The following is a 7,206-nucleotide window of genomic DNA, read 5'->3' on the forward strand; positions in this document are numbered from 1 at the left end:
GTAATTTTTATCATAGGTACACTTAAACTGTGAGAGACTGAATCTAAAACAAAAATCCAGAAAATCACATTGTATGATTTTTAGTAATTAATTTGCATTTTATTGCATGACACAAGTATTTGACACATCAGAAAAGCAGAACTTAATATTTGGTACAGAGACCTTTGTTTGCAATTACAGAGATCATACGTTTCCTGTAGGTCTTGACCAGGTTTGCACAGGGATTTTGGCCCACTCCTCCATACAGACCTTCTTCAGATCCTTCAGGTTTCGGGGCTGTCAATGGGCAATACGGACTTTCAGCTCCCTCCAAAGATTTTCTATTGGGTTCAGGTCTGGAGACTGGATAGGCCACTCTAGGACCTTGAGATGCTTCTTATGGAGCCACTCCTTAGTTGCCCTGGATGTGTGTTTTGGGTCGTTGTCATGCTGGAAGACCCAGCCACAACCCATCTTCAATGCTCTTACTGAGGGAAGGAGGTTGTTGGCCAAGATCTCGCGATACATGGCCCCATCCATCCTCCCCTCAATACGGTGCAGTCGTCCTGTCCCCTTTGCAGAAAAGCATCGCCAAAGAATGATGTTTCCACCTCCATGCTTCACGGTTGGGATGGTGTTCTTGGGGTTGTACTCATCCTTCTTCTTCCTCCAAACACGGCGAGTGGAGTTTAGACCAAAAAGCTCTATTTTTGTCTCATCAGACCACATGACCTTCTCCCATTCCTCCTCTGGATCATCCAGATGGTCATTGGCAAACTTCAGACGGGCCTGGACATGCGCTGGCTTGAGCAGGGGGACCTTGCGTGCGCTGCAGGATTTTAATCCATGACGGAGTAGTGTGATACTAACGGTTCTCTTTAGGACTGTGGTCCCAGCTCTCTTCAGGTCATTGACCAGGTCCTGCCGTGTAGTTCTGGGCTGATCCCTCACCTTCCTCATGATCATTGATGCCCCACGAGGTGAGATCTTGCATGGAGCCCCAGACCGAGGGTGATTGACCGTCATCTTGAATTTCTTCCATTTTCTAATAATTGCGCCAACAGTTGTTGCCTTCTCACCAAGCTGCTTGCCTATTGTCCTGTAGCCCATCCCAGCGTTGTGCAGGTCTACAATTTTATCCCTGATGTCCTTACACACCTCTCTGGTCTTGGCCATTGTGGAGAGGTTGGAGTCTGTTTGATTGAGTGTGTGGACAGGTGTCTTTTATACAGGTAACGAGTTCAAACAGGTGCAGTTAATACAGGTAATGAGTGGAGAACAGGAGGGCTTCTTTTTTTAAAAACTAACAGGTCTGTGAGAGCCGGAATTCTTACTGGTTGGTAGGTGATCAAATACTTATGTCATGCAGTAAAATGCAAATTAATTACTTAAAAATCACACAATGTGATTTTCTGGATTTTTGTTTTAGATTCCGTCTCTCACAGTTGAAGTGTACCTATGATAAAAATTACAGACCTCTACATGCTTTGTAAGTAGGAAAACCTGCAAAATCGGCAGTGTATCAAATACTTGTTCTCCCCACTGTATATACCTTCACACAAAGGAACTTTGCTCCGTCCACCTTTAGGCGGCCTGTAAATTTCCACAGTATAGAATGTTTAAATAGGACAGCTTCTAAGTCTCCTTTCTCCTGGAATGTCTGTCTCAGCAGTTTCTAACCCCCTCGCCTCGGTTAGTGGGTTTACACTACATTATAACTCTAACACAGTTCACACATTTATACCGTATTTGGGGTGAAATCCTTTAGTCATTATTTTCAAAATACAAATTAATCTATCAGTAAACTTCCGACTTCAACTGTATATTTAAAATTATATATATATTTATAAAAAATGATATATGGGGAATTGGACATGATGCATACAATTACATTGATAGAAGCCACAATTTATTTGCAATATTAAAGCTGATGCACCCCCTAAAAAAAAAAAAAAAAGCACAACCATAACATGATGCAGCCACCACTATGCTTGGAAGAATGGAGAGTGATACTCAGACATGTGTTGTATTAGATTTGCCCCAAACATAACACTTTGTATTTAGGACAAAAAGTTAATTGCTTTGCCACATTTTTTGCAGTATTACTTTAGTGCAAAAAAGGATGCATGTTTTGGAAAAATTTTATTCTGTACAGGCTTCCTTCTTTTCACTCTGTCAATTAGGTTAGTATTGTGGAGTAACTACAAGTATGTTGATCCATCCTCATTTATTTATTTATTTCCTATCACAGCCATTCAACTCTGTAACTGTTTTAAAGTCACCATTGGCCTCATGGTGAAATCCCTGAGCGGTTTCCTTCCTCTCCAGCAACTGAGTTAGGAAGGAAACCTGTATCTTTGTCTTGACTGGGTGTAATGATACACCATCCAAAGTGTAATTAATAACTTCACCATGCTCAAAGGGATATTCAATGTCTGCTTTTTTTTATTTTTACCCATCTACCAATAGGTGCCCTACTTTGTGAGGCATTGGAAACCTCCCTGGTCTTTGTGGTTGAATTTATGGTTGTAATTCACTGCTTGACTGAGGGACCTTACAGATAATTGTATGTGTGGGGTACAGAGATGAGGTAGTCATAAAAAAAATTGTGTTAAGCACTATTATTGCACACAGAGTGAGTTCATGCAACATATTATGTGACTTGTTAAGCACATTTTTACTCCTGAACTTAAGACATTTCAGCTTATCATTTTTTATGATTTTGTACAAATTTCGAAAAACATAACTCCACTTTGACATTATGGGTTATCGTGTGTAGGCCAGTGACAAAAAATCTCTACTTAATCCATTTTAAATTCAGGCTGTAACAAAACAAATTGTGGAAAAAGTCAAGGGGTGTGAATACTTTCTGAAGACACTGTACGACAACTAAATTACACACTGATATGTCATGTTATAGGGTACACATGTAGTCTTCTCATGTGGTGTCATGTTTCTGAATGTAGGATGCTTGGACTGTGAACCTTGCTGTATTTTGGGAATGAGTGTGTATCATGCAAAGTATGAGTGTGTATCATGCAAAGCAGACATACTGTCCATGAGATATAATAGATCAAATGCACAGCTAACATTATGCATACATGCACTATAGTGTGCATCATAACTGTATAATGACTAGAGTATAGTGAATAGCGTGTGTATAGTAGTGAATAGTGTGTGTCCATTGTGTGCGGTCCTCACTTGTAATGGATCTAAGTGAGAGGCCTTGACACTGAGCGCAGGAACTATATATAAAACCCCTGGAGGAGGGAGAGACAGTTAAGGACCCAGAGGGGTGTTATAGGGTTGCAGAGGGCTATGATGCAGGGAGTGTTACTCATCTTTCCTCTTTACGCAGTTCCTTTGGAACCTCCTCTCTGACCTATGTCAACAGGTCAGTCACACAGCAAATTAAGATCTGACTGAACTGTCTTCAGCTTGTAGTCTGCAATTCACTAAGAAATGTCTGTGGTGTATTCAATCAAACTGAGATCAGGATGTTTCTGGAAGAAGGCAAAATAACATTGATCAGGAATGTTCATATGAGACAGCATGTTCATGAGCATTCTTTTACAGTAACATTGCTTTGAGACCAGTTGAGTCCACAGAGAGAGAGAGAGAGAGAGAGAGATAGAGAATAAGGATAAACTACTTTTATTTCTCAGTTCATTTACAAAATGTACAGACTATTTACCAAAATACTCACAATATTCTCATTAACCCATAAAAGCCCATAGAGACATTGACTGACAAGGTGTTGTAGTAGAAACTATGGCAACATCAGATACAGCACTGCATAAAACAGATTGACAGTAGCCATGTCACACTGACCCAGACAGAGAGACATACAGAACGAGCAGCAACTTTACATAAGGTCAAACTTCACATCATCACCTACAGTGAGCAGCAGCCAGTTTCTAGTTAAGAGCACAGGTTGTTTTGACATGTAGAATAGTTTCCGTAATGTGTCTCTTCTTTACTGTTTAAGCTTTCATGCTGGAATAGAAGCAGGGTCAAAAAATACACTGTCAGTGGATTTTACAGTATTTGAAGCACAGCAGAGAAGTGATAAATACTCAAAAAATGTATACATATTGCAGAGACCAGACAATGGAAGAAGAAAAGTAGAATAGAGTACGATAGAATAGAATATGAAACCAGATTGAAAAGATTAATATTGACAACCCGGTAAAGTAATAAATCAACTAACAGAGATTGACACGGTAAGAAAATAAATCACAGATTATTCTGATTAGTCATGCCTTATGACAGTCATAATGCATTGGCTGAAATTACTGTCACTACAGAAACTACATCTATAGGCATGCAAGTTGTTTACTAAGTCTAACATGCAAACATCAATGTCTATACATCTTACTGTCTTATACACATACACACTATTCATACACTGGCTCATCAACTGTGTTCAGTCAATTAAAAAACAACCCTTTACTCAATTTATAACTGCTCTCAATCAATAAACCATGTTATGTAACTGTGTTAAACTCTATCCTATTTACAATACAATACAAATACCACATTGTGGTACAAAACTACAGACATTTTTACATACACTGTAGCATGCATGTACCTACTAAGAAGGTCTTATATTTTTTCTACATTGTGGAAAAAATATTCTATCCATAGCCTATAAGCATGATTGTTTTTCAGTACACCTCAGTGTTTAATTGCCTATCATACTGTTATGATTGTGAAAAATGTATTTAAACTAATATTATAGATTTATAGTAATGTATTGATTCATTGCACAAATTAGATTATAATCATCTATTGTTATAATACATGAAGCACTAATTACCTATACATATTTATAATGCTATAACTCTACAATGGGATACTGGAATACAGAAGAATATTGGGTAAGCACGCTTTCTATGTATTGTCACCTACACACCCAAAGAATTAAGCCAATTAGCTCGCCTACATACATGAAACAAGCCAACGAACTGCCAGTCATAAAAGCACACTATGAAGCCAGGCACCAGCTATAATGCTTACTGCATTCCCACTAACTAATATTTAAATTCTTATGTTAGATTTCTCTCAGTCATAGTAGTTGTGTGCTCTTGGACACAGACCATTTAACTCTGACAGCTTTAAAATAACACCACCATTCTAACTCAATGCAAAATGCATTTCTGACATTTTTCTTCACAGGTAACATAAAGGAGTTGAAATGATTTACACAGTAGCTAAATCATGCCAAAGGTAGAGAAACAATCAAAAAGTATTCTCGGTGCACACCCTAGGTGCAGAAACAGTGGAGTAAAGGTTAGACTTCTTCTCTATGACAATAGTGTCACATTGCTGTTGTTTAGTCAATCTATTATTGGAATGTATTGTGTCAAGCTTACGGTAATTACATTTTAGTCATTTAGCAGACGCTCTTATCCAGAGCAACTTACAGTTAGTGAGTGCATACATTATTTTTTATTTTTTATTTTATACTGGCCCCCCGTGGGAATCGAACCCACAACCCTGGCGTTGCAAACGCCATGCTCTACCAACTGAGCTACATCCCTGCCGGCCATTCCCTCCCATACACTGGACGACGCCGGGTCAATTGTGCGCCGCCCCATGGGTCTCCCGGTCGCGGCCGGCTACGACAGAGACTGGATTCGAACCAGGATCACTAGTGGCACAGCTAGCAGTGCCTTAGACCACTGCGCCACTCGGGAGGCCGAGTAATGACACTGAAAATGACACTGAAAAGGTCCCATGCATTGCAGGCAAGTTACAGTTGTAGAACCTGTGTATAAACTGTATGCGTCATGCCAACAAAGAAAAGGGCATCATCATTAGAGAATATAAATATCAGAGAGTAGAATGTAAACAGTACAAGATGAAAAGACTAGAAAAAAAGTATGAAAAAATGTATGCACTCACTAACTGTAAGTCACTCTTGATAAGAGTGTCTGCTAAATGACTAAAATGTAAAAATGTAAGAGAACTCCCTAAATGCACATCTTAGAAAAGAATAGTCCATATTTCATCACTGGCTACACTTTTCATTTTGGTGACCTATATTGATTGTTCATCTTTCAGAATGCTTGTCACGATTCCTATTAAATAATGCAAAACACAATGTCTATTTACAAAAATAACTCTCTGTTTCAAATAACGAGCCTTGTTAAGTTCTGTTTCTAAACATAACCAAACACAGTGAAATCAGTCATTAAAGAACTCCTCAGGTTTGGGGAGAAATTCTTCATATGGCTACAAAAATAGATATCTAGCTGGAAATCATTTGGACTGTTAAATTGAATACACCAAGTTGCATTTATGATAGTATTGTTCATCTGTATAGATGTGTATAGTGGATGTGGTTCCATACACATACAAGATATAACCAATTGTAAGGAGAAAGTGCACAGAGAGAGACAGAGAGAGACAGAGACAGAGACAGAGACAGAGCGAGACAGAGCGAGAGAGAGAGAGAGCGAGAGAGAGGGAGGGAGAGAGAGAGAGAGAGAGAGAGAGAGAGAGAGAGAGAGAGAGAGAGAGAGCGAGAGAGTCAAACAGCGAGGCAGACAAGAGAGAGAAAGAACCATCTACAAAGGGGACAAACATCCAATACATCAAACATCTAATCAAACCCTCCGCCACACAGTCTTACAGTATTTAACATTTGATTAAATTAATTTTCTTTAAAAAAGTTTGTTATTTTAGCCTAAACAGAGCATGCCACAACAGAAACAGAAGGAAAAGTGTTAAAAGAGTAAACTGTGAGCCGTAAAGACAGTGTAGCAGAGACAATTGCATTGGCAAAGTTCAACGTGATTCAAAAGGAGGGGTAGGATCTGGGAAAAGATCACATGCCCATTAGAAAGAGAAGGAAATAAGGCTGAAGCAAGCACTCACCATCCTGAATAACATGTTCCCTCATTCAATATCACCACCATCTAGATAAAACATCTTGTCAGTAACTCAATATGTGCAAACAATCCTCCATCCGCCTAGATAAACAATAAGGCATGAGCTTTTCACAATTCAACCTTTACAGGTTGTCAATAAACCAATCAACCATCAACCAATCAATCAATAAATGCTCAGACGTTCTGTGCTAAATTGTGTCTTTCCATTGACACCCATGCAGACAACGTACTGCCACAAACTCCGAGGCTATCCCTGTCATATTATGCTGGTCCCTTGAACTCATACCGATGTTTATCTAAAGAAGCGCAGAGAGAAGAGTAGTAGAGAGGG

This window comes from Coregonus lavaretus (assembly GCF_964263955.1).
Source record: "Coregonus lavaretus genome assembly, chromosome: 5".
Taxonomy (NCBI): Eukaryota; Metazoa; Chordata; class Actinopteri; order Salmoniformes; family Salmonidae; genus Coregonus; species Coregonus lavaretus.